Source organism: Peromyscus leucopus, chromosome 4, assembly GCF_004664715.2.
Source record: "Peromyscus leucopus breed LL Stock chromosome 4, UCI_PerLeu_2.1, whole genome shotgun sequence".
Taxonomy (NCBI): Eukaryota; Metazoa; Chordata; class Mammalia; order Rodentia; family Cricetidae; genus Peromyscus; species Peromyscus leucopus.
In genome coordinates this window covers 17,844,970-17,861,686 of record NC_051066.1, presented here as the reverse complement: position 1 = coordinate 17,861,686, position 16,717 = coordinate 17,844,970, and the positions used below count along the sequence as shown (strand labels likewise).

Genomic DNA, 16,717 nt, shown 5'->3' with positions numbered 1-16,717 from the left:
AGGAAGGACCTGCACAAAGAACTTGAAGTTACTTCAACCTTGATTTTCAAAGGACTCTATATTAAGAAACCAAGCAACTTTTCTGGTTTATTTTTATCTTGATGGAATATTCTTGAACATGATACCATCCATAAAAGGCATCTACCATACTTTGTTATACAGGTTTCAATCATCCCCTGTATCATAGAGATATTTTATATGACAGAAAATAGCTTACAGTGGTTAGTAAGAGGAATCACTCCATGATCAAAATACTTTGTCACACATGTACCTGTGAAAGTAGCTGTTGGTGGTTTCCCAAGATGCTGTTGAAAGACATTTGACTGTATAAAAGAAGAAACAGGCATTCTGGGAAGCAAGTTCCGTGTCAACAGGTTGGTTGGGCAGCTCCAATAAGTCCTTGGAGAGCATGTATAGCCACAGTTGCCCTCTGACATATTCTTGCTTCTAATGTAGCTAAAAGTCACAGGCTAAACTGAGGCTAAGAATGGTTTCCAACAATGCCGGGGACGGCATATAAGATGGCTGATGTGCTGCCAGCAGAGACTGGAGAAAAGGGAACCTGAGATTGTGGACCATCAGCCCTCTGTGTGTCCCCCTCCAGATCTTCTGCTTAGCATGCCTCTAGAGACCAAGGCAGAAATGCCTATGTGTCCTAAGGTCATGCTTTATGGTGTACACATGTCATGCCCTCCTCTGTATAAATACTTCTTGTAATACTAGTCTTTTTCCTCTATCTGATCTTCATGTTCTATGTTCTTAGACCAATGGTGATTTCTGTGATACAGGAAAGGAGTGAAGTAAATTTCACAGGAAGTTATACAGAAATGGTCACTCAGGCTGGGGTTAAAGCAGTTATGCAGTTCATGGGAAAGAACCTACAGCTTGGAGAAGCTTTTTAGGCTTGGATAAAATGTACCAAATGTGTGGTCAACTATAGCACATGGTATGATGTGTATCAACACACTGGACTTAAATTGGCCATGATGAATAATTCAGTTTTTGAGGATATTCCAAAGACATTGTGTAAAACTTGAGACCCTAAGGGGTATTGGCTAAAGACTATGGATGGAGTAACATATAGATGAGATGATAAACTAAAAGTGTGGGAACCTAGAATAGGAGGAAAATAGTGGCCTCCACTGTAGTTAGAGTTTTCCTGTCTGTCCCACAGTCAGGACAAATCTCTCTTACCTGCCAGTCCCACAGCTGCTCAGACCCAACCAAGTAAACACACAGAGACTTATATTGCTTACAAACTGTATGGCCATAACAGGCTTTTTGTTAACTGTTTTTATATCTTAAATTAATCCATTTTTATTAATCTATAAGTTGTCACGTGGCTTGTGGCTTACAGATATCTTAACATGTTGTTTTTCTTTATGAAGGCTGGCAATGTCTCTCTCTCTCTCTCTCTCTGTCTGTCTGTCTTTTTGTTCCCTCCACTCCACCAAGAAAGAGAGATGGCAACTTTAATTCAGATATTTTTTATTCCTCCTGAAGGAGTGTGGAGATAATGTGACAATTGATGGAGTGGTTTCTACAAGCTTTATTGGGTTCCTATATTGAAAAGAGCTGCCAAGAGAGGTGAGCTTCCTTTCATAGAAGCTCTATAAATTAGATTAGGTCTTCCTTGGAATTGTTGGATATAGAAGGACAGAAGTTGCTGACTTGCAGGGACAGATTTCTTGTCTGAGGTCATTGTGGCCCACCAGTCATGGGGCTTGGTGTTTACAGAGGGCTGAGGAGGAACTTAGGTGGCTATAGGGGTCTTGAGGTTTGGAGCAGGCTGTGTAAGAAGCAAATGACTGTCTGGTACATTGACCACTGTTCTTATTTTTACCTTTTTTGTGAAATTGCATGTTGCTAGTCTTTGGGTCAAGTGCTGAAGAGACTGTATAATCATTAATAATAAAAATAGATTATGCTTGCTTTGATATTAAGTCTGGGATAGTTCCTGTGTTTAGTAAAAGATGATGAAGAATATATTGGTGATTTTCTAAGAATAATCTTTGGAATCATGAGAACATTTTGTATTGGGTGATTTCCCCTTTTCTTTCTGTTCCCTCTTTACTTATGATAATAAAAGACTGAGGTTACCAGGGCAAAAGCAGAAGCTTTAGTAAGAGAAGTTAGAGAAGCTAAGAGAAACTAAAAAAAAGCTAACAGAAGTTGGAGAAGCTAAGAGAAACTAAGAGAAGCTAAGAGAAGCCAGGAAAGCAAAATAAACTTAGCAACTGCAGAAGCCCGAAGTGACATGTCAGCTTGCACAAACATTGTCTCTGTGTCGTTATTGCGTCTTCCAGGTATCCCATCCTTCAGACCCCCAAAACTGCTGAGGCTGGTCCCCGGCACAACAAGAAGCTTCTACTTATTCCACAAAGAAGAACACACATAGATAAGAAGTTATATGATATAACCAGAAACAATTGCAGGTGAACTTAGTTGCATTGATAAAAGAGAGCCCAATGATGAAATTAAAATTTAGCTACATAAATTCAAGAAAACAAAGAACAAAATTTGATCTGCTACTAGCAGGACACCAGTAAGGTGACCATTGTAACACTGGCTAGGATTAATGACTAACAGACAGCCATTGTCTGATGGCAGCTACCAATACCCAAGTAATATATAGATCAGGTGGTTGGATTACTTCAAGAACTCTTAATTGGGTATACAGTGCTTGAACAGAATAAGATTATCCCTACCTTGGGCCAGGGTGAAATGTATAGGATGTATACATATAAAAACTCCTAACTGTATCCTTCTATGGTGTGTTGAAGGAATCAACCAATTTCAAAGTAATTACCTGATATTATAGTTTCAACTTTGATTCCTAACAAATATGTTCACTTTCTTTCCTCTCTTAGGAACCACCTTTTAAAGTTTCTCTCATTGTTTCCATAAGGCCTTACATTTCAATAATTTCAGTTTATGAGGTTTTCTTTCACTTAGCTTATTCTAAAGTGTGTCTATATCTTTGATCTTCACTGGCATGAGGCAATGAACTCAGTACCCATTGTCTCAGGTTGACATTTGATGGCCATTATTTTTATAGCATCAGTAGACAATGAGTCATTCTCAACTGTGCAGATATAGGTGTCATCACTCTTAAATTGGCATTAATTTGATCATCAGAGCAGCATATTATTTTGATCAAAAAGATTATTTAGTCACACAAGCAAGAAAAATAAAAGTACATGAGAAATAGCAAAGGACTATAATATAGAAATGCAATTCTATCTCTTCCCTGGGAGTTTCCAGGAGTCACTACATAAAAACTGAATGTACCCATACAATGAGAAAAGAGACTTGAGATTGACTTGGGATGTCCTTCATTGAAGTTTCTGTATGTAGCTTTGGTAGTTTGAATGTAATTGACCCCAATAAGCTCATAGAGAGTGGCATTACTAGGAGGTATGGACTTGGAGTAGTTGTGGCCTTGTTAGATGAAGTGCATTACTATGGGGTTGGTCTTAGAGGTCCTATTTGCTCATGACACCCAGTGAGACTTCCTTCCTGTTACCTTCTGATCAAGATGTAGCCAGCACTATGTCTGACTGTACACTGCCATGCTCTCTGCCATGATGGTAATAGACTAAACCTCTGAAACTGTAAGCTACCACCTCAATTAAATACTTCTTTTCCAAAGATTTGCCATGGTCATGGTGTCTTATCACACCAATAAAACCTTAATTAAGACAGAAGTTCATACCAGAACTGGGGTATTGCTGTGATAGACCTGACCATGTTTTTGTTTGGAGGAATTTAGACTGTCACTTTTTGTTTAGAAAGGAGTGGAATGCATTAAGCACTGCTTATTGGGGCATACTAGTAGGAGCATGGAATGTAGTGGTAGAGTATGATGAAATGTGGGGGACCTGGCTCAAGAGGTTAATTCCTTTTCACAAGTTATTATTCACAAAAATATTGATGGCCTAGAGATTGTTTTTGTGATATATTGGAAAAGAATGTGGCTACTTTTTTCCCCCTTGTTTGAAGAGACTGCCTGAGGCTAAAGTGAAGAGATTTAGATTAATTCCTTTGGCAGAGGAAATCTCAAACAGCCTAGTACAGACTCTATTGTGTGGTTATTAGTGGTAACTCTAATGAAGATTTATAATGAAAAGGGACAAGCTAAGCAGAATAAATTACAAAATGTATAATTTGAGGAGAAATGGAGCACCAAAAAGTGGAACGGAATTATGTCCCGTGTTCAAAGAGACAAATAGATTAAGAAATGGAATAAAAGGAGTGGTGACTTCAGAGCAAGATTCCACCAAGCTAAGTTTACAATTTGTGAAAAGGAATTAAAGAAAAGAAAACAAACCCTTATCCAAATTAACCAAAAGGGAGAGAGAGAGCATCTAAATCAACAAAATCAGAAATGGAAAGGGAAACATAACAAGAGACAATGAGGAAATCCAAAGAATCATCAGGGCACATGTCAAAAATCTGTACTCCACAAAACTGTTAAATCTGAAATAAATGGATTTTCTGGATAGGTATCATATACTAAAGTTAAATCAAAACCAGATAAACTAATTAAATAGGCCAAAACCCCTAAGAAAATAGAATCAGTCATTAAAAGACTCCCAAACAAGAAAAGTCCAGGACCAGATGGTATCATACAGAATTCTACCAGAATTTCAAATTGTTCCACACAATAGAAACAGAAGGAACATTACCAAACTCTTTTTATGAGGCTGCAGTTACCCTAATACCCAAACCACACAAAAATGTAACAAAGAAAGAGAATTACAGACCAATCTCCCTCATGAACATTGATACAAAAATACTCAATAAAATACTGGCAAACCAAATCCGAGAACACATCAAAAAAATTATCCACAATGACCAAGTAAGCCTCATCCCAGGGATGCAAGGATGGTTTAACATATGAAAATCTGTCAATGTAATACACCATATAAACAAACTGAAAGAAAACAAAAACACATGATCATCTCATTAGATGCTGAAAAGGCCTTTGACAAAATCCAACACTCCTTCATGATAAAGGTCCTAGAGAGATCAGGAATACAAGGAACATACCTAAACATAATAAAGGTAATTTACAGCAAGTCGATAGCCAACATCAAATTAAAAGGAGAGAAACTCAAAGTGATTCCACTAAAATCAGGAACAAGACAAGGCTGTCCACTTTCCTGATATTTACTCAATGTACTTGAAGTTCTAGCTAGAGCAATAAGACAACAAAAGGAGATCAAAGGGATACAAATTGGAGAGGAAGAAGTCAAACTTTCACTATTTGCAGACTATATGATAGTATACATAAGTGACCCCAAAAATTCGACCAAGGAACTCCTACAGCTGATAAATTCCTTCAGTAACACCTTACTGAAGGATACAAGATTGACTCAAAAAAATCTGTAGCTCTCCTATATACAAATGATAAAAGGGCTGAGAAAGAAATCAGAAAAACATCACCCTTTACAATAGCCACAAATAATATAAAATACCTTGGGGTAACTATAACTAAGCAAGTGAAGAATTCTGACAAGTCTCTGAAGAAAGAAACTGAAAAAGATATCAGAAAATGGAAAGATCTCCCATGAAGAGGTAGGATTAACATAGTAAAAATGGCAATCTTACCAAAAGCAATCTACATATTCAATGTAATCCCCATCAAAATCCCAACACAATTCTTCACAGACCTGGACAGAACAATACTCAACTTCATATGGAAAAACAAAAAACCCAGGATAGCTAAAAGAATCTTGTACAATAAAGCAACCTCTGGAGGCATCACAATCCCTGACTTCAAGCTCTACTATAGAGCTACAGTAATTAAAACAGCTTGATACTGGCATAAAAACCAACATGTGGACAAATGGAATTGAATTGAAGACCCTGACATTGATCAGCACACGTATGAACACCTAATTCTTGATAAAGAAGTCAAAACTGTACTATGGAAAAAAGAAAGCATCTTAAACAAATGGTGCTGGCATACTTGGATGTCAACATATAGAAGATTGCAAATAGATGCATATCTGTCACCATGCACAAAACTCAAGTCCAACTGGATCAAAGACCTCAACATAAATCTAGTTACTCTAAACCTGATAGAAGAGAAAGTAGGAAGTAGTCTTGAACACATGGGCACCGGAGATCACTTCCTAAATATAACACCAGTAGCACAGACACTGAGAGAAACAATTAATAAATTGGGACCTCTTGAAACTGAGAAGCTTTACTAGGACAAAGACATGGTCAATAAGACAGAACGACAGCTTACAGAATGGGAAAAGATCTTCACCAATCCCACATCTGACAGAGGGCTGATATCCAAAATATATAAAGAACTCAAGAAACTAGACATCAAAATACCTAACAGTCCAATTAAACAATGGGCTGTAGAGCTAAAGAGAGAATTCTCAACAGAAGAATCTCAAATGGCAGAAAGACATTGAAGTAATTGCTCAGCATCCTTAGTCATCAGGGAAAAGCAAATCAAAACGACTCTGAGATACCATTTTACACCTGTCAGAAAGGCTAAGATCAAAAGCACAGAAGACAGCTTATGTTGGAGAGGATGTAGAGGATGTGGGAACACTCTTCCACTGTTTGTGGGAGTGCCAAATTGTACAGCCACTTTGGAAATCAGTATGGCAGTTTCTCAGAAAATTGGGAATCAATCTTCCCCAAGACACAGCTATACCACTCTTGGGCATATGCCCAAGGAATGCTCAATCATATCACAAGGATACATGCTCAACTATGTTCATAGCAGCATTATTTGTAATATCCACAACCTGAAAACAACCAAGATGCCCCTCAGCTGAAGAATGAATAAAGAAAATGTGGTACATATACACAATGGAGTACTACTCAGCAGAAAAAAACAGTGACATCATGAGGTTTGCAGGCAAATGTATGGAACTAGAAAATATCATCCTAAGTGAGGCAATCCAGACTCAGAAGGACAAACATGGTATGTACTCACTTATAAGTAGATACTAGACATAAAGCAAAGGATAATCAGAGAGCAATTCACAGCTCCAGTAAGTCTAGTTAGTAAGGAGGACACATGGATTGCCCAGCGATGGAGAAATGGATGAAATCTACATGAGCAAACTGGGGGTGAGGGGAAGGTATGGAGGGCAAGGGACAGGGAATGAGAGCTTAGGAGAACAGGAGGTTCCAGCTGGAATGGGAGCAGAGTGAGAGAGCAAGGAAAGAGATACCATGATAAATGAAGACACCATGGGAATAGGAAGAAGCAAAGTGTTAGGGAGGTTCCCAGGGATCCACAAGGATAATTCCACCATAGACTACTGGCACTAGTTGATAAGGTACCTGAGCTGGCCTACTCTGGTGATCAGATGGCTGAATACCCTAACTTTCATCATAAAACCCTCATCCAGTGACTGATGGAAGCAGATGCAGAGATCCACTACCAGGTGCCAGGCCAAGCTCCAGGAGTCCAATCAATGAGAGAGAGGAGGGATTCTATGAGCAAGGGATATCGAGATCATGACTCAAAAATACAGCCAAACTAGTGGAAACGCACGAACTGTGGACCAATAGCTGAGGAGCCCCCATAGTACTGGATTAACCCTTCTGGATAAGCAAGACAGTTGTTTAGCTTGAACTGTATAGGAGGCCCCCAGGCAGTGAGATCGGGACCTGTCCCTAGTGCATGAGTTGGCTTTTTAGGGCCTAGTGCCTATGGTAAGACACTTTCCACAGCCTTGGTGCAGGCAGGAGGGGCTTGGACCTACCTCAATTGAATATACCAGGCTCTGCTGACTCCCCATGGGAGACCTTGCCTTGGAGGATGTAGGAATGAAGGGTGGGTTGGGGGGGAAAGCTGGGGTGCTGGAGGAGGGGGGGAGACAGGGGAATCTGTGGATGGTATATAAAATGAATAGAAAAATCTCTTAACTTTTAGTTAAGAAATGAATAGAAAAATCTCTTAACATTTTTTAAATGTAAAATAAAAAAATTAAATTAAAGTTACAATGGTCATGATGTCTCTTCACAACAATAGAAACTTTAACTAAGACAATGTAGGATACTTGGGAATAAAGCATCTATATAAACCCAAATCTAACTTTATTTTACCTGTAGTCGATGTATCTGCTAAGGCAGGCTTGAAACAAATTTTATACACAAACACCAGCAAATATTAGTACGCACACAGGGGCACACATACCATACATTGGATGTGTGTCACCATGACAAAGTATTTAAGAACCAATCTGTTCAATATAAAAGGAAGGATTTGAGTCACACTTTTAGAAGCTTCAGTCCATGGTCATTTGATTCCATTGTTTCTGAACCTGTGGTGTTACGGGGACACTCATAATAAAGCAAAGGTACAGTGGCCAGAGAGCAAGGAAAGAGAAATGGGGAACCATTGGAACAAAACATTGATTGCATTTTCATGCCTAGAGATGTCCTCTGAACAAAACTAACCCCCTTTGCTGGTTAAGCTATGAACTCATGAATGGCTCATGCTTGATGAGATTAGAACCTTTATTACCCAGTTATCTCTGCATAGGCTCTGCCTCTGGCACTGGTGCATTAAGGAATTTCTTCATTCAACACAGAAGAATCTAAATGATGTTCCAGTTCTAAACCAAAGGAGAATTTCTGACTGACTTTTACTTTGATAGCCAACGCTGTAATCAAGACTCACTCTTTTTTGACTTTTCATACCTAATTTCCATAGTGGCAGCTTGATACAAAGACTGGCACTTTCATGTTAATCATATAGTCAGTTGAAATCTGACTTACTTTTCTTTCTTCACTGTAAAAGTGGTACTTTTTAAGGAAAATATGCACTAGGCTTGGCTTTAATGTCAATTTGCCCCAAGTTAGAATCATCTGAGTAGGCAGTGTCACCTGAAGAACTGTCCTGATTGCTTAGATTGATATGGGAAGGTCCATCCCAATTGTGGGTAGCACCTTCATGTAGCAGCCAATATTTTAAAAATGGGAGTGGTGTTTTGGGAGGAAGCTGATCTCACTTACTGGTCTGGCGTTCTCTCTGGCATCCTGGTTCATTGGTTTTGCTGCTGCTGCTTATTCCTTTGTTGATAGCACTGACACTGTGACTAAGCTTTTATAGGAAGAGGACAGACAATCCCTGGGATCTTTTAGGTCTCCCAGCAACAGATTAGAACTACCAAGACACCTCACTTTGGGGACCATATTATCACCCTCCAGTGAGAGATATTTATTCTGGAATGACTCTAACTGCTGAGGCACCTAGCTTCAGGGACTAAGTACCATGTCCTCAAATCTCAGGTGAGATTTGGCTTTTGTTATTATTGTAAAGCCCTCTGTCTCTCCTCCCTCCCCCTCACACACATATTAAATAGATATATGATAAATATCTACATGATATCTACCTAGATATCTATATGTACACAGATATCTATCTATATATGATATAGATAGATTTAAATATCCTCCCCTTTGTTCTATCTGTTTTTCTAAAGAGCCTGACTAAAGCACTACTTTGGAAAACATTTTTCCTATAAAATTCTACTTTTCTATCTAATCAAGTCTGCTAAATGCTTATTCTTAACCAATTATTGTGGCTAGAGGAGTATGGTGGCTAATGGGCTAGCAGACTATTTCCTAAACCACTAATTACAGACTTCTAGCATGTGCCCCTCTGAAAGCACTTTCTCAGAGGCAGTAAGGAGTCAGCCTCACATTCCATAGGAGACACAGGAGAAAAGAAAACAACCAATGGAGAGACAATGATAGAGTTCACCAGAGTCAGCTGGGTGTATATTTTCCTTCACTTGAACTTGAGGTAGCTCAGAGTACCTCATCTGATTTGCACTTTATTTTCAACAACAATTTAATAACGACTGTACATAAAACTTAGACTAAAGTCTAAAAACTACATTTTTTTATTCCTCAATCCTTCCTTAGAGACAAAGCTGTCAGAAGACTAGATAATATAGACTGACAAGATGAGGGTGATTATTTTAGAGAAGGAAGATTTCTGGACTGTTATTTGGAAACAAAATGGACAGTAAATAATTTGAGACCTCAAATCCAAAGGCAGACCTATAATGTGAAGTCTACCATGACCTTGATTCAGCCACAGTATTCTAACAAGTCTAGAAGCTCTTTTAGGACCCTTTATTGTCTAAACTTCTGGTAGGCTTGAAGATAAAACCTTTAGTACTGATATTATTTGCTGTCTACATGCCCAAATTTTCTTCCATGGCACTCTGTTGGAAGGTAGGCTGTCCCTCAGAGATGATACTGCACCAGTCTGTTCCCTCTTCCTGGATTCTTTACCTGGTCAATAGAGGTTAGAACTGGGGGAATGATGCTTTGTTTTTCTTCTGTAAGATACTAAATGATATAAGGGGATTCAGCTACAAGCTACCAAATTCACAGTGACTGAAACTAATAAACACAAAAAATAAGGAAAGAGAATCTTGAGGCTTTAGAAAGATGGCCTCCTATGATCTCATGGTAATAAAGCTTATAAATTTGTGGCTTCTTACCTTCCTCTCAAAAGTTTAAGCTGCATCTCTTTCCTCGGGTTTTTCTTTTAATACAATCAAAGAAAATTGACTTTTCAATATTGAGCAGCAGAAAACTGTGATACAGAAAGCTGTTGTAGATCCTGTGGGACATGAAAGCATTGTCCTTAAAGAGCTTTGAATTTTGAAAAGAAGACAAAATTTAAAGAAAAATTTATTAGCCAGAGGTGAAAAGCTACTTGTAGGTAGCTGTCATGTTGGTTACCTCCTGTTGACTATCTAAAACCTGAGTGTAAGTGGCTGTGGGTAACCTTCAAAACTTACACACAAACTGCACTGTCATAGGGCAGTAACTGACAGAACTGAGATTTAGAAGTGACTCTGTGACAGAGTCGGTGATTGTGATCTTCCAAAAGCTGCAATCAAACAATGGACATTGTTTTATAAAAAGGAAAATGAATATGTGGAAAACTGCTAAGAGATAGCATTAGCCTTCAATTAAAAAGAGAAGACAAGACCATGACTTCTTATTTCCTGCCTATTGAGTTATTAGAGCAAAAGTATTGCCTATATTATCCTTCATATATGGTAGGGGTAGTACACAGTGTTTAGTAAAGCATCTGTTCTGGGGAACTAAGTGTAAGTAAAATTGAGAGTGTGAATGCATTAGTTTTGAGATAGAATGCTGAATACTGAGCATGATCAGGAAACTGCACCTTGGGCTTGTGGGACAGAAATCAGGAATGGAATTGCAGGTAAGCAGGCCTCTGTGGCTGTCTGTATATCTGTGACAACACACACTCTTAAGATGTGAGCTAGATATATTGTACTTGGTCTGAGGGGTATTTGTGTGTCACAGAGTCAGCTTTTCTTCTGTTGTGACCAGGGTGTGAGATTACTTAGCAGTATAATGAGGCAGAATTTTAGCTGTAAATCTAATGTCATGTCCAAGGTGAAAAAACACCAGAATCAGTTTAGAACATTTGACATTAAACTTCATATACTAAAAGAATAGAAGTAGATTGGAAAAGTGCTAATTTAAGGAGTAAAAAGAAGGCAAAAATTACCAAAATAAAAAGAAATATAATACAGAGAGTGTAACATGAATGAAAGCACCGGAGGCTGGAGATGTCATGGTGGAAATGGCTTTTACATAAATATGGATAACTACAATGCTAAGAGATGCTAGGCCTATGGGAAGACCAAGGCATGAGGAAAATGTGTAAAATATAATAAGAACAGAATTATATTTCAATAATCTTGCAATTATAAATAACATTAAAGGCTAAGAAATGTGTAAGTAAAAAGAAATAGAGTATGGTTGGACAAGGGAAGACAACAGCTTGATCACAAGAGACTGTAGCAAAGTTTGTTTTTACCTAATATGATGGATATAAGATTCAAGGGACTATGAAGCTGAGAGATGCAGAGATAATGAAAAATTGTGTTTTCTAATGAAAGGGATCTGGTTTGTATCAGTTAATGGGTTGAAATTAAAAGGTTTCAATGAAGATTCCTAAAAATAATTGTTTTATTTGATTACTGCTAATTTCTTCTTTAAATACTTCCTTATTTCTAACAGGGGCTTTTCCATTACTAAGCCAAAATGGACACATTGTGTTGTGTCTAAGTCGCTGTCTCTGAAAAGAAGTTGAAAATATATTATTGGAGAAAAGACATCTTCAATAAATTGTGCTGAGAAATATGGTTGCAATATATACAACAGTATATCTAGATATTTACTTCTCACCTTGCACAATACTCAACTACAAATGTATCAAGGATTTCACCATAGGCCTTTATACCTTAAAACTGCTAGGGGAAAAGAATGCTTCAACTTATAGGCACAAGCAATAACTTATGAAATGGACTTTCATGGCACATGAAATAAGACCATCACTTGGCAAGAAGGAATCCTGTGATACTCAAATACTCAGTACAGCAAAAGAAGAGTCAGTCCACAGAATTGGAAAAAATTTTCACCAACTCTACATCCAATAAAGGAATAATGTCTAGAATATGGTAAAAACTAAAAAAATAAATATCAAGAAAACAGCCCAATTAAAAATGTGGCATGTAATTGATAGAAAATTCTTGAATAAGAACCACACTGCAAAAGGAGTTCAATATCCTTAAGCATCAAGACAAGGACATTAAAACTATTTTAAGATTCTTCAAGCCGTAGTCAAAATCACCATCATCAGGAATGAAAATGAAAACAAACAGTGGCATGGATGTGAAAAGGGGAGAAGCTTTAAACAGTGTTGGTGGGAGAATAAACTGGTGCAGCAACTCTGAAAATAAATCTGGAGGTTTCCCAAAAATTAGAAATAAAAGAATCATATGACCTTGCAACATGAATTGCTAGGCAGTCTCATTAATAAAAAAAACAAAAACAAAACAAAACAAAACAAAAAAAACCCAGAGCCACATATTGGGATGAAAGCTGAAAGATCAGAGAAACAGAACAAATTACAACCAACCTCACCTTGCCAACTCCTCAGCCAGTCCTGTTTCCATGAATCCTCAGACTAAAAGCCTCTGAGTCCTCACCCCTGAGAGTCTCAACGTTTGTGGCACTAATTCACACAAAAAGCTGCTTGCCTGTGGCCTTGCAGTCCCCAGCTCAAGCCCAAGCTTCAAGCAGCCAGTTGTGGTGGTGCTCCCTAGTAGGATTTACTGAAGGAAACAGAGGAAGAAGGATCCTAAGTTCAAGGCCAGCCTGGGAGGCTTTCTGAGGAGAAGCTGCAGCCGAGGCTGGGGCTGGACCAGGCCACAAACGATGGTGGTGGGACCATGGAGGTGGCTGCTGCTGCTGCTTCGAGTTGTCAGCTGCTTCTTTTTGTGTTGGTGGCGGTGATGGCAATGCTACTGGGGACAAAGGGTTTACCACTGCTTGTTCAGAGAACAATTGCCAAGACCATCGTGTTACAAGAAAGCATTGGCAATGGTCGGTTTGGAGAAGTTTGGCAAGGCAAGTGGTGGGGAGAAGAAGATTGCTGTGGAGATAATCTGTTCTAGGAAAGAACGTTCATGGTTCTGAGAGGCAGAGATTTATCAGACTGTGATGTTATGCTTTGAAAACATCCTAGAATTTGTAGCAGCAGACAACAAAGACAATGGCCCATGAACTCAGTTGTGGCTGGTGTAGGATCATCATGAGCATGGTTCCCTTTTTGATTACTTGAATACATACACTGTTACAGTTCAAGAGATGATCAAACTCACTGTGTCCACAGCAAGGGGTCTTGCATATCTTCACATGGAGATTGCTGGTACCCAAGGAAAGCCAGCTATTTCTCACAGAGATTTGAAATCAAAGAATATCTTGGTGAAGAAGAATGGAACCTGTTGTATTGCAAACTTGGGACTGGCTGTGAGACATGATTCTGCCACAGATACAATTGATATTGCTCCAAACCACAGAGTAGGCACTAAAAATTTTCTGCAGTGAAGCATGACCACACCTAACATGGACTTTGGAGTCTCCAAAAAAATGATGGGGCCCCATAACGATGATTCCATCAGGACAATGATAATACCACTAAGATGACAAACACCACCCAAAGATCGGTTTTGGACTACAAACTGCTCAGGACAATTTTGAGATGGCTAGCTGGGATGATCCAGCCTCACAGACTACTCAAGCAAGGACTTGAGACAAGCCTTTCATTTTCCCATTATGTAGAGAACGGACAACAATGGATACAGCTACCTCTCCCAAGAGTTGACAATTAAACCCTAAAATTTTCTTTTCAGGATCCCCTAAAGATGCCTTTGCCCCCAGTCAGCAGGAAGTAACTTTAAGAACATGATGCTCACATTCCCAAGAGGTCGGGTGGGTGGTTTTTTGGTCAGTCAGTGGGTTATGGATAACTGTCATTGTTTAGGATGGTTGGTTATCAAGTTGTTAAATGATTATTACTATTATTATTAAGAAGTTGTTAATTGATAATGGTCAGAAAAAAAGCTAAACAAAGGAGATTAGATTTAGGGTTCTTGTTTGAAAAAAAGAAAGAAGAGGATATAGATAAGAGGTACATTATTGAATCTGCTCTTTACAAAAAGAGAGAGAAATAAAAGAGTAAAGGGTAGATTATTGAATCTACTCAGAAAAGAAAAAAAGGAGAATATAGACATGGTAAGATAAAAAGGTACATTATTGGATCTACTTTTAAAAGCAACTAGTAGTTTTAAATATTTTATATTAGACTGGATTCTTGTATATTGTATACATATTATGTATATTGATACAAATTTGAAGTTGATTTTGTTAGAAAATACTGTACATATATTTCTAATCTTGTTCAAGGTATTATGCCTATACAGTTCATTTAATGTAATGGAAATTGCTAGTACTTGAAAGTTATTATTATCAACTAATTAGAATATAAAGAAATGAAAGTTAGTTGTTAGTCATTACAATTGAACTTGTAGTCAAATTAGGTATGTTTCCAAGTTCAAACAGATATATTTTAGATAGACAGGTCATCTTCAAACACTTCAGAGATCTATAGAATATGTCATTTAAGATGCTTTAATAACACAGTTTTTTTTCTTTTTTTATGACAGTGAAACATGCCTGCTTCTGGCAGCATCAATCTACTTCAGAGAAGATGATGGGCATTAAAGAAACTCCTTATGGAGTTTACTTTCTTTGTGGTAAATTAGCCAATGGACAAGAAAATGCCCTTGCCTCAACTGCTGACAGTATGCTATCCAAAATGGACAAGCAGGACACTGCTGATCCATGCCAAGACAAGGTAGGAAAGATTTTTAAAAAATCCTGCTTCACAAATGAGTCTGTCATATATGCTAGGCCTGTAGGCCAAATATGAATGTCCCGACATTGCAGAGGAACCTTGGATGACTGTCCAGGCAGCCAGCTGTTTCTGTCATTACTCAAATATTTTGGAAGTAGCTTGTTTGCACTTCCTGTTTAACTAGGTAATATTATTTCCTTCTCGGGTCTCTGAGAGAGTTGAAGATTAGATAGTAATAGTTTTCATTGTTAAAAAACTTCAGAAAGGAAACTCACTACAGATGTGTAAAGTATATAAGTTTGAAAGGCATCAAAGATAGTTTTCAGTTAGTAATACAAGTTAGGATAGAGCATGAATTAGTTACAATATTCTGAACTCAGCAAAATAGGATAGATAATGGAATATTTTTAATGAATTTGTCAAATGCAAATGGACTAGACATTGTTGATATATTTATTGCCTATATATTGTATATAGTTATTGTACTTATTGTATATAATTTTTCTTATATTAGTTATAACATTTTTTTAATTTTAGACAAAAAAAATTCAAAGGGAAATGTGGTGATATATTATTTATGCCCTAACAAATAAAGCTTGCCTGGGGATAAGAGGACAAAGCCAGCCACTATATTAAACATAGAGGTCAGACAGTGGTAGCACACGCCTTTAATCCTAGCATTCAGGAGGCAGAGATTCATCCTGATCACTGTGAGTTCAAAACCACATTGGGAACAGAGCCAGGGGTGGTGGTGACACATGCTTTTTATCCCAGCTAGCTGACCATAGTGGTCTTGAGGTCTATATAGACAGACAGAAAGTGATAGAACTGGGTGGAAAGAGGAAGTAATGGAGCTGGGCAGAGAGAGGAAGTTAAGATGACAGGGCACAGAAAGGTATATAAGGTGTGAGTATGCAAGAAGTAAGTCTCCTAGTCTGAGGATTTCCTAGTGGCAAAAACTTGTGGCCGGCTTGTCTAGTCTTCTGATCTTTCAGCTTTGACCCCAATATCTGGCTCTGGGTTTTTTATTAATAAGACCATTTAGCAATGCGTGTTACATGACCTAGCTATATCACTCGAGCATATATTCCAAAATTTTACATCTTACTAGAGGGTTATTTCCATTGATTGCTTCCCAATTCACTATAACCAGGAAATGGAAAGTTAGCTATCCATCAGCACATGAATAGATAATCAAAATGTAGTATGTATATATAATGGAATACTAATCAGCTGTGCACAATCGCTAAATTTGCAGGTACATGGAGTTAGAGAAGCTTATACTGAGTTACTTTACCCATGCTTCCAGATACAAAATACCACAACTTTTCTCTCATATGTGTGTGTTCAATAGTTTTCTTTTGTGTACTCAGTCACATAAATAATTCAGGAAACTAGAAATGGACCAGTATGTAGGGTAGGGGGATATATTTAGAAAAGTGGTATAGTAATGTAAAAGAGAAATAAAAATAG

The 16,717-nt window shown here is 37.9% G+C and overlaps 1 pseudogene; it reads left to right on the top strand.

Moving 5' to 3' along the window:
- Window positions 1-13,277: 13,277 nt before the first annotated feature.
- On the top strand, window positions 13,278-13,935 carry LOC114692725 (annotated as a pseudogene).
- Window positions 13,936-16,717: the final 2,782 nt, after the last annotated feature.